We start from the raw sequence: 20037 nt of genomic DNA, 5'->3' as shown, positions 1-20037 counted from the left end.
CACACAGACACACAGGCACTACTGCTACTACTAACTACTAACCACTACGACCACTGCTGCTCCTACCACTAAGCGTTAAATATTCCCATCGTGATTGTGACTCTGACTGGCTGTGGCGACGCTGCTGCTGCTTCGGCTGCTTTTTAGATACCCCAGGATCAGCACCAATAGGGCTTCGAGGTGCAAGAGAAGATTGGCTAGAGAGGGCAGGGTGTGGTGCTGCAGTGCGTGGACCACAAGATGGGATTCCTGGTGGCTGTCAAGATGCTGGTACTGCACGGAAAGTGGGTTGATGATGCTGGATGTATTTACCATCATCAAGCAATTGATGATGCTGGATGTATTTACCAGCGAAACGTCGTACTCAAACTGTAAATGTGGATTGACTCTTCAACACACCGGTGGGCTGAAGTAGTGAATTGTTTGTCTTTTGTCAACGTGACACTTTTTTGCTGATTGGCCGTGTCGGGTGGTGGAGGGTTGCGACACATTTATAAATAAACGCGATCTAACCCAAAAACCTTTATTATGAATGATATTGGTCGCGAAAGCCTACGTGTTAAACTGACCCAAAGAATTGCTGTGTGCACGCAGCCCTACCAAGATGGAGATGCAGAGGATGGAGGTGAAGGTGATCACGGAGCTGCAGGGGGAGGGCAGTGCTGAGCTGCACGGCGTCATCCGCGTCCTGCACTCGTTCCACTTCCGCGGACACAACTGTCTCGTGCTGGAGCTGTTGAAGTACGCATCATCACCATTGTTATTATCGTCATCATTATCACCATCGTCATCATTATCACCATCGTCATCATTATCGTCATTATCACTATCGTCATTAAAATTGATTAACACGGAAGTGTTGTGTGTTCTTTCCTGAAATTTATGCATAAGAACTGTATTCTGTGCTGAGATCTGAACTTGGAGACCTGGCTGAACACACTAACACATACTCAGTAAATGTTAAAGCGAGAATAATTGTATTATACCCATCGATAATACGAAGTTAAACAACACAGCCGAGTTTAATGTGACATGCTCACAGTACCTGCATAACTGCATACGATTAATTGCATTATCCCGATTGATAAACGACCCTCGTCAACGAGGCGGGGCCAAATTATCATAACGGCTCGCAGTAGCATAATCACACATACACTAGCATAAATTAATACGATTATCTCTCGAATTAGCATAGTCTATGCACTTACATCAATTAGCATAATGTCGGATTATTATGCAAATTTCATTTAATTTTTATTATTTACATCAAATTTTCATAACCTACATATACAACAGAAAGCACCCTCACCCCAACCGAGACGCGCGTCGGAGAGCCCTCACGTCGTTGTTGTTGACTCCGTAGTACAGGTTTTGTTTGGGTTAGATCGCGTGAATATATAAATGTTGTGTGGTTAAACCCGCCACCACCCGACATTGCCATCACCACAGAGACCCATAGACATTGTCACCACACAGAGACCCACAGACTCACCACACCGGCAACCACAGACTCAGCCCCTTTACCGTATTCACCTGATTAAGAGAATCAGTTTTTTTATGTTCTTGTTACAACAAAGTTTGGTTTGCGTCCTATAATCCGGTAGGAGAGATTGGATTTATTTAACTCACCCGTTTTGGCGTGCGTCTTACTTTACCCACTAAGCCATTCATTGTTGTTGTGTTATATTTTAAATACAAAACGTTTACGTTTGTGGGACCTCTTTGGCCCAGAATTACAATTACAAAATAAGGGATACGGCGTTTACACCTTGTGGAAATAAAAAAAAAAACTTCATCAGCAAAAAGAAAAAAGAGGGAGACACAGGGAAGAGGGAGACGGGGGAAGGAGGAGGGACGCACGGGGACGAGGAAGGAGACCGGGGGAGGAGGGTCACACAGGGAGTTAGAGGGAGACAGAGGAGAAGGAGTCTAAGGAGGGGGAGGAGGAAGATGATGAGGTGGAGGAGGAAGACGAGGGGGAGGAAGAGAAGGAGGCGCTGCAGCTGCTGACCGTCTTGCCAGCGAATCTGGTCGCCGGCTTCATGGCTCACCTAGCGACACAGACGGAGTGGCTGCAGGTGCAGGAGCAGCTGCAGAAGGTGCAGAAGGTTCAGCAGCTGCAGGAGGTTCAGCCAACGCAGCTGGTGCAGGAGGTGGTCAACTGCCTGGGAGACCTGTCCCTCGCGCGGTTCAGAGACTCCGTTCTGGACTTGGTGAGCTACACGGAGGAGCGGGTGGAGCACCGAGGGCCCCGCCGGCTGCTCGTGGACGTGGCCTGGGAGGTCCTCCGCGATGGCTCCGCGAGCTGGGGCCGCGTGGTGGTCCTGGTGGTGGTCTGCTCGCTCCTCCCTCGCGAAGAGGCTGGTGGAATGCGTACGTCTGAGCAACGCGGAGGAGACGTCGGCCGTGACGGACGCGGTGGCCGCCCTGCTGGTGAACGCGTGCGGGAACTGGCTCGTCGAGCAGGGAGGCTGGGGGCGCTTCCTGCGAGCATTTGGGCTGGGGACGCCCACTGAGGAGAGGAATTGTGTCAGCACTCCACGATAAAAATTATTTTGGCAGAGTATTCAAAGAATGCTGCTGCTCACGGTACAGGTTGCTGCTTATGTATTTGACATGGGGGGTGTTTAGAGGCGGCCCAGTGGCCAAGAGGTCATAGCACGGAACTGGCAGCACGGAGTACTTGGGTTTGAATACAGGCACCCGCAAGTGATTAAAACGGGTTCTCAAGTCTAGCGAGTAAATGATCTCAGCCTTGTCGTCATTGACAGCACAAAATAAACCATCACATTGCTGCAATGTGGTTCTGCACTTAATTTGGATAAATTTCAACGAAAAGAACATTGTTATGACCAACGTTACTCCTACTTAAAGGACAGGTGGGAGGGTGCTGCTCTTTACTGTGGACCAGAGGGCACTTGAAGGGTACTCAGAAGTAGCTCTGTGATATCAGCTTCAGTGAGCCATTCTCTAACACAAGGCTTGCAATGGTCTGCTAGAGACACGAATTAATAATTGGTTTCAGGGCAGGATGGCGACAGCCCAACCCGGGTTAAAATTTGGGAAAAATAAGAAAATGCAGGTTGATGAATAAAATACGTTGCAGTTTTATTACCACTGCAGTGGCTTTTCGGCATGGAGCACGGAGGTAGGGTAGATGTGAAGTTTCACGTCATTGTGTACCCCATGCTGTTTAACGACCCAGTAAAGACTCGGAGTGAATGTACATCCACTGTCGTTACTATCCACGTACAAATACAGAACACATACAGTGCATGGAATTGTCCATGTCTCTGACAAGCTCGGAGGAACACTCCTGAAGCCGGTGCCTCGGATGCTTCCACTGCTGCAGTCGGTCGGTGCCGAGGGCGACACATTCACTGTGGAGCAGGTGTTCCACTACGTGGAACAGTACATCAAGCGGAGGCGACTTTACGATGAAGAGAGGCAGTACCTGGTGAGGTGTGGCGGGGGACCCCCTGGGGGAGGTGTTTGGTGTGGAGGGATTCTCACTCAGAGATCTCAGACACTCAGTATTAGCGCTGCTCATGAAGATATTCTCCGTAGTGACAGCCGACAACAGGCGAGCAGGTGCCAGCGTCAACACCACCTCCACCACTGCCTCTCCTTCTTACACTCCAGCCGGTAGCGGTGGTGGTGTGGGTGGTGGTGATGGTGTGGGTGGTGGTGTTGTGGGTGGGTGCGTGGTGTGGGTGGTGGTGGTGGTGTGGTTGGTGGTGGTGGTGTGGGTGGTGGTGATGTAGGTAGTGGTGGCATGGGTGGTTGTGGCCTGGGTAGTGCTGCTGGTAGTGTGGTTGGTGGTGTTGGTGGTGCGGGTGGCGTTGGTGTGGGTGGTGGTGTGGGTGGTGGTGGTGTTGTGGGTGGTGGTGTTGTTGTGGGTGGTGCTGGTGGTGTGGGTGGTTTTGGTGCGGGTGTTGGTATAGGTGGTGGTGGCATGGGTGGTGGTGCTGGAAGTGTGGTTGGTGGTGTTGGTGGTGTGGGTGGTGTTGGTGTGGCTGATGGTGGTGGTCTTGTGGGTGGGTGCGTGGTGTTGTGGGTGGTGGTGGTGTTGTGGGTGGTGGTTGTGGTGTGGGTAGTGGTGGTGTTGTGGGTGGGTGCGTGGTGTGCCAGTGTGAGCCGCGTAGCTGCACGTTGGTTCACGGCGACGGCGGCCACCTTGCCACGTGCCGCCGCTGCATATTCGAGTTGCAGCGGCGCGGCATGGCCTGTCCACTGTACCGCAGTGAGATTCACTCTGTGGTGCACACATTCTTGGCCTGATTGAATATACACACACACACAACAACCGCCATTCGCCACTAAGTGGCGGTGACATCATAACGACGCTTGTGCCAGGCTATGTGCACTTTTAAGCCAAGTGAAGTGTCGAACTCCCGCTGGCTGGAGGTCACGGGGCAGACCCAACAGGTGCCACGGGTCGACCGACTGAGACGAGTGGCTGATGCACCACCTGTGCCCCCTACTGTGCCAATTTACTGGGCTTATTGGTGTGTAAGAAACACTCTGGTTCTGTCGGTAAAGAAAAAAAACCCATAGTTGTTGTCAGGTGTGCAGTGATCCTGGCACTCTTCCTGCCTCGCCTGACCGAGCGACAGGAGGAGCTGGCCGACGTCTGCAAGTTTGTTTTGTCTCTATGGACGAGGGCAAATCCCGCGGTTGCATCAACAACGATGGCTACGACAACCAAGAACACAAATATATCCCTGTGAGGCTCACAAAGACAGACACTCATAGACACACTCATTGAGACACCCATTGAGACACCCATAGATACACCCATAACGACCCACAACTACATCCCTGTGAGACTCACAGACACCCATAGAGATCTACAGATACCCATTGAGACTCAAAGAGGCACCAATAGAGACCCACAGCTACATCCCAGTGAGACGCACAGACACAGAGACACCCACAGAGACCCACAACTATATCCCTGTGAGACTCGCACATACAGACACACACACACACTACTGCTACTACTAACCACTACTACCACTGCTGCTCCTACCACTAAGCGTTAAACATTCACATCGTGATTGTGACTGACTGGCTTGTGGCGGCGCTGCTGCCTCATCTGCTCCATTTTATATTCCCCAGGAGCAGCTCCAATACCACTTCGAGGTGCGAGAGAATAATTTGGCGAGGAAGGGCAGGGAGTAGTGCTGCGGTGTGTGGACCACAAGATGGGATTCCTGGTGGCTGTGAAGATGCTGGCACTGCCCATCAAGTGGGTTGTTGCAGGGGTGATGGGGATGGTGGTGTGGGTGGGTGGTGGTGTTTTGGTGTGGTTGGAAATGGTGTGGGTGGTGGTGGTCTTAACAAAGCGGCCGCAGTCGTAATAATTATAAATGAAGAAAATAATAGATAATGGAAGTAAATACATGGTTACAAAATAATGAGTAAAATAGTAAAAAATAATAATAACCTCCGTAAAACTACTATGACCCCCAAACACCCATAGAGATCCATAGACACACGTAGAAACCCACAGAGACCCACAGAGACCCAGAGACCCACAGACTTGCTGTGTGCACGCAGCCCTACCAAGATGGAGATGCAGAGGATGGAGCTGAAGCTGATCACGGAGCTGCAGGGGAGGGCAGTGCTGAGCTGCACGGCGTCATCCGCGTCCTGCACTCGTTCCACTTCCGCGGACACAACTGCCTCGTGCTGCAGCTGTTGAAGTACGCATCATCACCATTGTTATTATCGTCATCATTATCGTCATTATCACTATCGTCATCATCACCATCGTCATCGTGATTATCACCATCGTCATTGTCATCATTATCGTCATTATCATCATCGTCATCATCATCTTCATTACCGTCATCATCGCTATCGTCGTCGTTGCTGCTGCTGCCGCCGCCGGGATTGCCTCTACGACTTGAGCAAGCGAGCGGTGATCTGGCGCATCAACGACGCCGCGTTGAGGTCATACACCAGTGGAATCGTCCGCTTCCTGGCCCAGACCAAGTCCCGCGGCATCGTCCACGCGGTCATCAAAGCCGGTGATAGCGGAGGGCACTCTGGGGGCGCGCACGCTCCCCACGACGCACTCGCGCTCGCTCCTGTTGTAGCGGTGGTGTGTAGTAAACATCGCCCAATGGGGGAGACAAAGGCGGCCGGCCGTGGTACTGGCCACCCACTCCCTCTGTGTGTGCCACATTGTCAGCTTGCATAGGCAGTGCTGCTACTAGCTACTTCTAACAGCACTTGGCCCTACAGCCTGCTAGCGGCTACACGAGGGGACCTTTGTAATTGTCGTTGTTCGTTGGGTCGATCCACTGCTGGCTGACCGCTCACAGGGCAGCCTCTGAGCGTGACCTCCCCTTGCCTCCCCGTGTGCGTCCAGGACAACGTGATGCTCTCTCAGGCCGGCCACATGAGAGTCACCGATATTGGTTGCAGCTTCTATGTTTGTCAATCAATGTGAGTGGCCACCCACCCATCGACCGACCCACCCACCCACCGACCCACACACCGACCGACCAACCCACCCACCGACCCAAACCGACCCACCCACCCACACCGACCCACCCATCCACCCACTGACCCAAACCGACCCACCCACCCAAACCGACCCACCCACCCAAACCGACCCACACACCCACCCACCGACCCATGCCGCCCTGACTGCACGACACGTGATGCTGCTTGCGCGCAATGCCCGGCAACGGCACCACGGGCACGCGCTGCGCCACTCCGCCCGACACAGCGCCCGCGGCGCTCCGAACGGCGCCGGTGACGCGGTCCGGCAACCCGCACCGGCTCCCGGGACGCAGGGAGCTGCTGTCGCGACTGCGGCCCTGACTGCGCGGTAGGTCTCTCCAGATTTCATCTTGGGCAGGCATAGACGTTTATAAGGAGAGAAGAATTCTGGCCAAAGCCCTATTCTCCAAGATGAAGACTGTATTGGCTCAGGTGGTGGGCAGTGACCAGGCCCACACGGTCCCAGTGAGAACAATTCATGATGGCGTCTTCCTCGTCAGAGACCTCAGCACCCTCTTCGAGAGAAAGGGGGCTCCCACTCGCGCTTCTCTCCCTCGACCAAGAGAAGGCGTTTGACCACGGGTACCTAATGGGACCACCGAGGGCGTTTGGTTTTGGGACCAGCTTCCTGGGACTGAACCGCCTGCTCTACACTGAAGTCCAGTGTCTAATCAAAGTCAACGGTACGCTCACTGCCCCTGTCAGCTTCAGAAGAGGTGTACGACAGGGTCGTCCCATGTCAGAGCAGCTGTATACCCTCGTTGTGGGGAAACATACTAATTAACTGATTACTAACGTAGTATATAATTACAATAATACACATTACACCTAATTACTAATCTACAACTTATTACTGATCATAACATTTGACTGATTACTAATCTATCATATAATTAAAATACCCCCCACTCCGCCTCAAATCACTGCACCTGAATGAGTTAAATGATGTCACCCTGCTGCTCTATTTAAGACCGCGAGTGAGTGAGGGCTTCACCATTCTGGCGAATTGCCCGATGATGCTGGATGTAATTACCAGCGAAACGTCATACTAAAAAATTGTAAATGTTGTGGATTCACTCTTCAACACACCAGTGGGCTAAAGTAGTGAACTATTTTGTCTTTTGTCAACATGACACTTTTTTACTGATTGGCCGTGTCGGGTGGTGGAGGGTTACGACACATTTATTAATAACGCGATCTAACCCAAACACGTTTATTATGAATAATATTGGTCGCGAAAGCCTACGTGTTAAACTGACTAACCTCTATGGGGAGGATACTTTTCTTATAACCAGAAAGTTGGAGAAGCTCCGCATCAAGCGGATGGAATTGATATCTTCACTGACGTTCCTCAAAAGGTGCAGAGATTCGAAGTTAATACCAAACGCAGTTAAAATAACACATCACAAAGTCTGCTAAAGCTAACCAAATACTACACAAAGCTAGCAAATGATTATTAATAGAGAGAATACAGCACAACATGAGTGAATTATCTTACATTTCAGAATCTCTAAGGCAGTTGCACTTAGATATAAGCAAGTAGATCAATGCATTATTGGAATATAATCGAGACCATAACACAACAATCGGCTGATAATGTGTTTAATCTAACCAAAACTAGCCAAATGAATAAATTATCTAGACTTCATAATAAACAAATACCCACTAAAAACGAACAATTTAAAAACAAACCCGTAATGAACTTGACTAACACTGTTTTAACCAGTGACATGATCTCTGTCCTTTCTAAAGGCCTTAACTTTGCCGTTACCCCACGCACAATTCCAGTGGATGAGATAATTGCTGAGGTAGAATCAGCAGTTAGACTCCTTCCACATAATGAGGCAGAGATGACTAGACACGAGGTTGCCAAAATAATTGAAAATAGCAAAGTACCAAAAATAAATATTAGCTCGCACGAAGCAAAAGCCTTAAGAAAGATTCATTTAAATAAAGATTTTAAAATCCTGGCAGCTGATGAAGGCCGCACTACTGTGGTGATGCCACGAGCCAATTATGATAATAAAATTAAAGATTTACTAGAGAAAAGTACCCACATTAAAATTAAACGAGATCCTATTAATACTTTAGAACGTCAGACTACTGCAATAATTGCAAATTCATTAATCCCTAAGAATGAGCAATACCGAATAATTCCAAGGGCCTCAAAACCATCTAGACTGTATGGGCTACCAAAGATTCATGAAATCGGCATCCCATTACGACCCATAGTCAGTACAATTCGCTCTGCCACATATAAATTAGCAAAACATATAACTAAACAATTACATCCCTACATCGGGAGGACATCTTCATACATAAGAAATTCAGAACATCTTGTGAATGTGAATAAAGATATTAAACTTTACCCTAATGATATTCTGGTGAGTTTTGATGTGATTTCTCTATTCACTAAGGTTCCAGTGAACGAGTCACTTAAATTACTTGATACACTAGTAAAGAATACAGGTTTACCAAAATATATTCTGAAACTGGCTCATCATTGTTTAAATAACACTTACTTCTTTTGGAGGTGATTTATTTAAACAAAAGGAAGGAGCAGCAATGGGCTCTCCTTTATCTCCGGCTATAGCAAATATGCACATGGAAAACTCTGAAACAAGAGCACTTGTCTCGAGCACATTGAAACCATGTTTTTGGTTTAGATATGTGGATGACACTTTGGTTGCCTGGCCACATGGTAAAGATACACTTAATGATTTTCTAAATCATCTCAATGCACAAAACCCGGCCATCCAGTTCACCATGGAAATGGAGGTGAATAACACATTCCCGTTCCTAGATATTTTGCTTGGACATGGCCTAAATGGTAAAATAGCACACAGCGTTTACAGAAAGCGAACGCACACACTGATGCTATTTGAATGCAGAATCACATCATCACCCAGCTCAGACATCCTCTCTTATCAAGACGCTGATATATCAGGCTAAAGCAGTGTCAGATGGTGAAAGTCTCGTGAGAGAGATTAAACACGTTAAAGAAGCACTACGACAGAATGGCTACAATAATGCTCAAATTAACAGAGCATTGAATGCCAAATCACGATGGCAAAGCAACAATGCTGAAATCGATAAGATTGTTAAAACAATTAAAATACCATATATCTCGGGAGTAACTGACAAATTAGTACGTGTTTTGCAAAAGCAAAACATTACAGTAGGAGGGAGACACAGGGAGGTGGAGGGAGACAGGGGGAGGGAGTGGGACACGGGGAGGAGGAATGAGACACGGGCAGGAGGAGGAAGAAGATGAGGGGGAGGAAAAGGAGGTGCTGCAGCTGCTGACCGTCTTGACAGCGGATCTGATCGTCGGCTACATGGCTCACCTGGTGACACAGACGGAGTAGCTGCAGGTGCAGGAGCAGCTGCAGGTCCAGCAGCTGCAGAAGGTTTAGCCAGCACAGCTGGTGCAGGAGGTGGTCAACTGCCTGGGGGACCTGTTCCTCACACGGAGTGGGTGGAGCACCGAGGGCACCGCCGGCTGCTCATGGACGTGGCCTGGGAAGTCATCCGCGATGGCTCTGCGAGCTGGGGCCACGTGGTGGTCCTGGTGGTGCTCTGCTCGCTCCTCCCTCGCGAAGAGGCTGGTGGACTGCGTACGTCTGAGCGACGCGGAGAAGTCGGCCGTGACGGACGTGGTGGCCGCCTTGTTGGTGAACGTGTGCGGGGCCTGGTTCGTCGAGCAGGGAGGCTGGGAGGGCTTCCTGCGAGCATTCGGGCTGGGGACGCCCACTTAGGAGAGGGGCCGTGGATGCGGTGCGTTAAATTGTGGGTACTCCTTCCTCTACTGAAACATCCGCCCAGTGTGGAAGAGTAGACCAAAACATCGCGTAAAGGGGTTCTCTAGAACTCGGTCTTGTAGAAATTCTTCCTGTCACCAGAGGTATGAGAAAGCAATTGCGGAATTGTGCCACCACTCCACAATAAACATTGTTTTGGCAGAGTATTCAAATAATGCTGCTGCTCACGATACAGGTTCCTGCTTATGTATTTGACATGGGGGGTGTTTGGAAGCGGCTCAGTGACCCAGAGGTTGTGGTGCCGCGGCAGCGGAGCCGCTCCATCGGGGCCGTGCCCACCGCCGTGACGCAGCCACCGGGGAGTGACGGCGCCGACGTGGCGCGCCCATCACACGAATGCACACACACCCCACGTAGAGCCGGGAGGGAAGGTCACCTGGCCAACAGGTTTTTATCCAGAAGCCCCTAATGAGATCAAGCTTCATGGTTTCCTGCAGCCGGGAAATTGGGCGACCTACCCCCGAGGCTGAAGAGCACCGCGGTGCTGTGACCTGGGATTGTAATGGCATGGTCATGGCAGGGGCTGTTTAGCCACCGCGAGTGGAACCACACACACAAAAACACGAGTCAGTGGGCGGATAGCTGGAAGAATGGAAAGCGGACGTCCAATAAACCACTGCGGTGACGTCACCAGAGCGGTGATCCGAGGGCGGGAAAATCCAGACCTCTGATTGGACAGGGGGGCACGGGGTGCGGGAACATCACCGTTCCACAGCTTCTGCAGCATCAGATTGGGACTAAGGTGAGTGCGGGCTAATTGATCAGAGGGAAGAAAGCGGAGAGGCAGGCAGGATAAGTTCAGCCCAGGATCCCCGAGGGATAAGCTAAAGTCTGCTGACCCATACAATCACGAGTAGTTTAGCGGGTTACTCGCGGTGAATAAAATAGCTAGTAGGGGGATAAACTGTGTCGTGTGGTCTTTGTGAGTGTGAAGAGGAAGGCGGAGTGCTTAGCATTCGCGTGCCCGTGCGGCTGTTTACCGGAGTGCTTAGCGTTTGCGTACCTGGGCGACTGTTTACGGGAGTGCTTAGCGTTCGCGTGCCCGTGCGGCTGTTTACCGGAGTGCTTAGCGTTTGCGTACCTGGGCGACTGTTTACGGGAGTGCTTAGCGTTTGCGTACCTGGGCGACTGTTTACCGGAGTGCTTAGCGTTCGCGTACCTGGGCGACTGTTTACGGGAGTGCTTAGCGTTCGCGTGCCTGGGCGACTGTTTACGGGAGTGCTTAGCGTTCGCGTACCTGGGCGACTGTTTACGGGAGTGCTTAGCATTCGCGTGCCCGTGCGGCTGTTTACGGGAGCGCTTAGCGTTCACGTACCTGGGCGATTGTTTACGGGAGTGCTTAGCGCTTGTCTACCTGTGCGACTGTTTACGGGAGTGCTTAGCGTTCGCATACCTGGGCGACTATTTACGGGAGTGTCTTGCGGTCGCGTGCATGCGCGGTTGTTTCTAGCGAAGCAGAGAGCTAAGCGCCTGGTGTGCGCGTACACGCGCGGCTGTTTAAACGGCCCTTTTAAATCAGAGCGGAGTGACTCCCTCCAATAAGCGGCGCGCGCACGGCAGACACCCCTGCCCTCTCACCCCCGAACCCAACTCCCTCGCGTGTGATTGGTGTATGGGGCAGGGCAGGTAGCGGTGTTGGGTTTGTTATTGCCTAGGCGCGTAGAGCGTGTGTGTGAGGGAGTCATGCGTCAGCATACCGTACCCATTTGTTTACGTACTGAAATCACGCGTCGGCGCACCATACACATTTGTTTACGTACGTGAGTCACGCATCAGTGCGCCGTACCCATTTTTTTACGTACGGGACAGAGTCTTGCTTCGCGAGCGCGCTCACCGCAGCACGCCGCCACTGAACCCGCGTAGCGCGCCGCAAGAGTAAAGCGTACAAGCCCACTAATTGAGCCATGCCAACGCGGTCGGTAACAAAGTCAGGGGCCCCGGGGGGCGAGGAGTTGGAGGTCGCTAACCCGAACCCTACAGAACTGCCAGGTGGTAGTAGTACAAATGTAATGGGGGAGTCAGGGGGCAACGGCCCCGACAATTCAGTGATGGCGGGGATCAGCAGCCCCCACAGTTTGGCGTCAGAAGCGGTACGAACCCCCGCGTTACCCCACGCAAAAATATGGCATATATTTACCAGCCGGGGGGCTCCTTGGTGGAAGGCATTCGCCCGCAACGTCATAGGGGCTAAAGAGATTTATGGGTGGACGGACGCGCAGGCGTTACGCCAACTTATTATGAACCTGGATGGGCGGGCAGCCAATTTTGTGGAAGCCCTACCCACAAGCGCGCAGGCACAGCTAGAGGAACTGATGCGCCGACTTGATCTGCGTTTCGGTACGCGTGATGAGGAGTAGGCAAAAGCAGCCTTAGAGGCACGCTACCGCCAACCCGGCGAGGACCTGCGTGATTATGCCGAGGATGTGCGCGAGCTAACAAAGATCGCACACCTGGGATACACGACAGAGATGATTGAGGAGCTTGCCGCTGAGAAGATCCAGCGATACTTGACTCGCACGTCGTGGTGGCAGCCAGACATGAGCTATACACGTCTCCCCTTTAACGCCCTTGTCGAGCGCGCGCGTAAATGTGAAGGAATTTCCAGCGAACGCGCGCAGCTCCGGGGGCTGGGAAGAGAGCGCACCATCGCAAGCCTGTCGTTAGAGTAGGAAGAGGAGGAACAGGAGCTCGCCACGACGGTAAGGGGTCGGGAAAGGGAGCCCCCGGTAGCCCGCGAGACAACCCCGGGATGGGTAGCAGGGCTACAGACCGGCATGGGTGATATAGTCGGCCAGGTGACCCAAGTTGGTGGCCATATCACCAAACTACAGTCCACAGTGGAGACCATTCAGTCGGAAATGGGGGAAATGCGCTCCACGGTAGGGGGGCTAGCCGGGAGGGTGGCCCGACTAGAGGCAGAGTCTGGGCAGCGGCGTACGGGAGGGGAAAGAGGGAACGTGCGGGGAAGCTCCTACGGGGCCACCGCCCTTCCCCGAGCGTGTTACCTGTGCGACCGCCGCGGGCACCTCGTGAGAGACTGTCCTCAAATCGCCCGCACTAGACAGGCGCCAGGGTTAAACGCCAACGCCCCCTAGAGAGTGGACCACCTAAGGGTGCAATCGACGAGGTCCCAAAACAAAACAACGATAGTAATAATGGTGAGCGAGTGACCCCCGCACAGATTCCGACCACAACACCCAAGGACGCGGTGAGGACAGGTGACTGGCTATGGGAGCTGGTGGCGGCGATCACGGGGGCCACATCACTGGTAGGACAGGTGAACGGGCAGCGCACCTGGATCCTACTCGACACGGGGGCAGTGGCTTCACTCGTGAGCGCCACACACTGCAGCGTGCTCGGGGTTGACGTGAGCCGCCTGCAGGCACACAGCGAGCAGAGCCGGGATGGGGTTGCTGGGAAGGATCTCCCTCGAGGTCCGTCTCGGACACCAGGTGTGTACACAGGAATTCTATGTCTCGAGTGTGTTGTGCCATGAGTGTATTGCGGGTACGGACCTCCTGGAGAAACTGGGGCTCAACGACTAGCCAGGCCAGCGATGCGCCACCGTGGAAGACAGTGGGGAGAGGATCCCGCTCCTGGGACAAGAACGGAATCGCCCTCACTTCACACCCATGGCCGCCACCCTGGTGTCGGCCGTCACCATCGGCCCGCTTGCCGAGATGCTGGTGCCCGTAGCAACACCCTCCGCCGACCCCACACACCGACCATCGGGCGAGGTAATGCTAACTCCTCACCCGGAGCTGGCGGACCGGTACGGAGTTGTGGGGTCAGCCACACTGGTAAACGCAGATGAGGGCCGACTGTTTATGCGGGTGTTTAACCCACACAGTACCCCGGAAATTCTACGACGACGCACCACGGTAGCCACCATACACCCCCTGCACGCGCGCCATTCTAACGACTCGGTGTTTGCACTCTGGGCGGAAGACCCTGGCTGCCCCGAGGACAACCAGGATCTGGCCTGGCGAGTCGGCCCGACCTCCCGAGCCGAGATCGTTCCCTTGCATGATGAGTTACATGTGCCTTGGGCAGATTTACCTAAGGGGGAGGCCGATCAACTGTGCGGATTGTTGCAGGAGCACGCCAACGTGTTTAGTGAGCACGATTCAGATATGGGCCGGACAGACCTTGTTAAGCACCAAATTAACACAGGTGCAGCCCGACCCATCAAACTCCCCGCATACCGAGTGGGCGCGCCTGATCGGACCCAGATCAAAGAGGCAGTCGCGGATATGCTACGTGATAACATAATCCAGCCCTCGGCAAGCCCCTGGTCTTCCCCGGTAGTGCTAGTGACGAAAAAGGATGGGTCGACCCGATTCTGTGTTGATTACCGAAAGTTGAACGCAGTCACCCTTGGCGACGCCTTCCCCATACCGTGCATCGACGACACCTCTGACAGCCTCGCAATAGCACAGTATTTTTCCACCCTCGATCTGGGGTCCGGGTACTGGCAGGTGGAGATGGCAGAGGAGGATCGGCCAAAAACCGCATTCACCACCCCAATTGGACTGTTCGAGTTTCGAGTGCTTCCGTTCGAACTCACTAACGTGCCCGCAACGTTCCAGCGATTGATGGAGTTGGTGATGCGGGGCTTGCAGTGGGAACAGTGCCTGATTTACCTGGACGAGGTGACAGTGTTCAGTAGATCTGTCGGAACACTGGTCCAGGCTGCGAGAGGTGTTCCAGCGATTGCGAGCAGTCCATCTCAAGCTCAAGCCGCGTAAGTGCTACATTGCGCAGTGCGAGGTGGCATACCTCGGACACCGAGTCAGCGAGGCGGGGTGTGCACCGATCCGGAGAAGGTACGCACCGTAGTGGAATGGCCACGGCCAAGGAACCTGACGGAGATCATTCTTGGGGCTCGCCACCTATTATCGTCGATCTGTAAAGGGATTCAGCGAGATTGCATGCCCCCTCACCCAACTCACCTCCCCTAAGAACCCCTATCAGTGGACGGAGGCCTGCCAGACGGCCTTCACCACCCTCAAAGACCACCTCGCCCACACCCCCACTCTAGCTTTCCCCAATTTCACCACTAATTTTATTTTAGACACCGATGCCTGCAGCAGTGGGCTGAGCGCGGTGCTGTCGCAGGTGCAGGGTGGGACGGAGCGGGTCATCGCATATGCCAGTCGGACCCTGAGTGGGGCCGAGCTGAATTATTGCGTGACCCGTCAAGAACTGTATGCCGTGATCTTCGCGTGTAAACAGTTCCGACCGTATATGTATGGCAGGAAATGTCGGGTGCGCACCGACCATCATGCCCTGCATTTCCTCCTTACGTTCAAGGAACCACGGGGGCAGATGGCCCGATGGTTAGCGGAGTTGCATGAGTACAAATTGCAAATCGAGTACAGAGCTGGGCGTACACATGCAAACGCGGACGCCTTGTCGAGGCGACCCGCGGTGTGCGCCGAGACAAGGGCGGAGGAAGTCTGCCCGTGCTTCACGGGGGGACGCTGCCAGCAAACAGCGGACCACCGAGGGCGCGCCGAAACTAAAACCCCCCCTCGCGGGGGAGAGTGCAATATGTGCCACAGAAACCCCGGCAGGGGGAACCAGGGAACCGGGGGACCACCCGGCGGACGCGGAGCCCACGCCCCGGGGCCCAACGGGTCGCTTAACCCCACTCAATCGGATCCAGGAGAACATCGGCTGCGCCTTCCCAGGCCTGGACGACGAGTAGCTGAGACGGACCCAGCTGCGAGGATCCAGATCTGGCGGCGGTGGAAGCGGCCCTACGGGAGAAGAGGGACACCCTACCAGGACCCTGGCGTGGTTTGTACGCCCGGTTGTGCATGCAGAACGGGGTGGTACGGGAGCTCACCGAAGCCGGCCAGCCTGGGTGCATCTGTGTTCCCGCCCAGGTGCGACCCCAGCTGCTAAGACTAGCGCATGACCACCTGCTCGGGGGCCACGACGGGGAGACCCTGCATCGCCAATATCTCTGGCCCAAGTTAGCACAAGACGTGGCCGCCTGGGTGCAGGGCTGCCGCGCGTGTCAGTAATGCGGGCCCAAACCAGCGCGATACCAGGTCCGCCTGAGACCGTTCCGCGTCAGTCGGACGAATCAGCTGGTTGGGATCGACCTGCAGGGGCCATTCCCGCGATCCCACCGGGGCAACCGATATATTCTTGTAGCGGTGTTGTACTTCACACGCTATCCCATAGCGGTGGCCATCCCTGATAAGACAACCCTCATAGTGGCCCGAACATTCGTGGAACACTACGTACTTAAGCACGGGATCCCCGAACGAGTCATTACTGACCAGGGTAGTGAGTTAGACCCTATGCGGAGCTAGGGTCCGGGCCTACCTGCAAGGCGAGGCCGCACACCAGCGGCAGGAGCAGGGCGCCCGACCCCGGATGGAGCCCCCTTCTACTCGGCGGGCTCCAAGGTGTGGCTGCACACCCCTCGCGTCGGGGCCGGACAGATGGGGAAGCTAACCACCTACTGGCGGGGACCCTGGACCGTGGGGCGACAGATCTCCCCCTGGACGGTACTGATTCAAGGGGGGGAGAGAGGCCGGGAGATGGTGGTCAATGTCCGGCGAATAAAACCATGGAGGGCGGCCCCAGCGAGGGAGAACCCCGCCGTTCGAGGACCCCGATACCCCGGGGTCCCCACACCCCCCCCCCCCCCATACCCGGGGGCCTTGCACAGTGTATGGGCCCCACGGAGCCCCGGGCCCCAGGGGGTCCCGACCCGAGCCAGGAGAGACGGGTACGATGGCCCCTGCACCCTACCGCTACCGAGTTTGTCTTCCAGCTCGCACGTACCCAGGACCAGTGAGAACCACTGGAGTGGAGGAGGAGACCGCCGCCGGAACCCCGAGAGGTGGAGCCACCACCGCCAAGGCCAGCCACGAGAGCCGGACGAGTCCCGCGGACCCCGCGGCGCTACCTTGTAGGGGCAACCCAGGCGAGGTGCTCCAGTCAACCCGGGACGAGGACTGACACCTCGGGGGGCTGTGTGGTGCTGCCACAGCTGAGCCACTCCGTCGGGGCCATACCCACCGCCGTGACGCCGCCACCGGTGCCTCGGATTTCCCGCCACTCTCCCGAGGCCGGTGCTCTCGCAGACGTCCGCTGTTTAGCCTCTACACAGTTGTGGTGCTGCCGCAGCGGAGCCTCTCCGTCGGGGCCGTGCCCACCGCCGTGACGCCGCCACTTGGGAGTGACGGCGCCGACGCGGCGCCCCCCTCGCACGAATGCACGCACACACCATGTAGAGGCGGGAGGGACGGTCACCTGGACATTGTTGCCGTCAATGAAAAGTGTGATTTGTAGAGTGTCTTGTCTAACTGATCTAGTTCGGTGCGTATAAGTCTGATTTTCTCTGAGATAAGAGCTAAGCTAGCTTTGAAAAGAATTCGTTTCGCATTAGAAGAAGTTACAGCAGCAGAGGTCAGTGTAAATGCGATTGGAATTACCCCAGAGTTGCGGCATCTCTTCAGAAAGGTGAGAGACTCGATCAGCTGAGCCTTCTTATCCCGGAGTTTGTTGAAGGATCTTAAAGTGACGTGGAAACCCTCCCCGTAGAGGCGGTAAAATTTTCATTTAAAGCTTTCGTGACTGCAGTAATTCATATACTTAGCTCTTTCGGTAAAGTCACGTTGAAGGGAAACAATAAAATAATATATATATATAAAACAATAAACATTCTCACGACGTTTCGAAAGGAATAGATGTAAGATGCATGGAACATCTGAAGGCTGTGCTAGTTTACTTGTTAGGAAGCCATGCTTGTAATTGTGCATGTTAAAAAAAATAGGTCCACCTGGATTGTGGATCAATTCACGTGATGTTTTAATCTCTTTTAGCTGTTTTATAAACATATTGGCCCTTAGGATTTCAATTTGCGCACATAAGAAAGAAATATTATGAAAGTATCTTTACATATTTTTTTTTAATTGTCGTAATTTAAATGCACTAACAAGACTAAAACCTTGAATCACATCCAAAAAAGGAATCTGTGCCTGTAATGCCCACAAATTATTAATAGACTTCAGGTATTGTATCCCTATTGTACAGATACATGGTTTCTGTCTTTGTTTTTTCATGGCCCCTCTTTCTTTTGTACTTGTAATATGTTGGATAAACATGTTGAGACAAAATTGCACAAATACATGTCAATCTGCTGTTCCTTTTCATAGTTCTTATCTTTTTGATGGTGCTCGGTTGACTTAACGTAAGTGAATTGTGGCACCATGAAGGCATGCTATTGGGTGGATTAGAAATATAAATGTTATGGCAACAGACATTCAATATAAGTATTTTATTTAGTAAATCCAAATCATTGAACCAGATATTTAGTAAGCTTATATCAATTTCACCCAGGCTATTAGTACATGTAAATCAATTTCAGCCAGATCATTAATAAATATTAATCAGATTCCTCCAAATATTTAGTAAATCTAAATTACCATTGCTCAGACATTTAGTAAATATAAATCACTTTTCCTTGTAAAATCTATTTGTATTTGCACTATTTTTCAGGCTAAATAACTCATCATTTGGCATGCTATTACTAAATCCAACACATTTTAACTGTTGCTTTTATTACCATGTACTTACTTTTATTCTTTATTTTTAATTTATTCAATATTTTTCTTTTCAAAATTGTAGTGCTTAAAATCTATTCAATTATATCACGTATCACTTCATTGCCAAAATTGTTTTAAGTAACAATGGGTCACTCATTATAGACACCCAGAGAGACCTACAGATTTGCACGGTTGGCTACGTACGGTGCGAAAGAGGTTCAACATACAGGTTGGTGCTGATGAATTCTGACTACCCAATAAGTTGTATTTGTATTCTTGGGTCTTTCGGTAAAGTCACCACGTAGATAGGTTCAGAGAAAGTAGCAAAAAATAACAAAAAACTACGACGTTTCGATTGCAACAAAAGCGGTCGTCAAAGACTTTTAAAACGGCCTGCATCAGCACCTTTCCACCTCCTTGTTTCCTCCTGATGTCGAGGAATGAGTGGGTGGGTGAATGAGTGAGTGGATGAGTGGTTGGGTGAGTGAATGGGTGGGTGGTTGAGTTAATGAGTAGATGTGATGGTGAATGAGTAGATGGGTGTGTGAGTGAAAGGGTGGGTGAGTGAATGGGTGGGTGAGTGAATGAGTGGATAGGGTGGGTAGGTGAACAGAAGGGCAGTTGTGTGAATGAGTGGATGGGTTGGTGAATAAGTGAGTGGGTGGGTGAGTGAATGAGTGGGTGGGTGAGTGGTTGAGTTAGTGAATGAGTGGGTAGGTGAGTGAATGAATAGTTGGGTGAGTGAATGTGTGGGTGGGTGGGTGAGCGAATGAGTGGGGGGGGGGGTGAATGAGTGGGTGGGTGAGTTAATGATTAATGGGTGAGTGAACGAGTTGGTGAGTGAGTGGATGAGTAGTGGGTGAGTGAAATAGTAGGTGGATAAGTTGATGAGTGTATGGGTGAGTGAATGAGTGAGTGGGTGGGTGAGTGAATGAGTGGGTGGGTGAGTTAATGAGTGGGTGAGTGAGTGAATGAGTTTGTGGGCGAGTGAATGAGTGGGTCTGTAAGTTGATGAGTGTATGGGTGAGTGAATGAGTGGGTGTGTACGTTGATGAGTGCATGGGCGAGTGAATGAGTGCGTGGGTGAGTGAATGAGGGGGTGGGTGAGTAAAGGAGTGGGTGCGTGAGTG

The sequence above is a fragment of the Petromyzon marinus genome, chromosome 22, assembly GCF_048934315.1.
Source record: "Petromyzon marinus isolate PM22_M1 ecotype Great Lakes invasive population chromosome 22, UKy_Petmar_22M1.pri1.0, whole genome shotgun sequence".
NCBI classification, from domain to species: Eukaryota; Metazoa; Chordata; class Hyperoartia; order Petromyzontiformes; family Petromyzontidae; genus Petromyzon; species Petromyzon marinus.
This window is presented reverse-complemented; position numbering follows the sequence as displayed.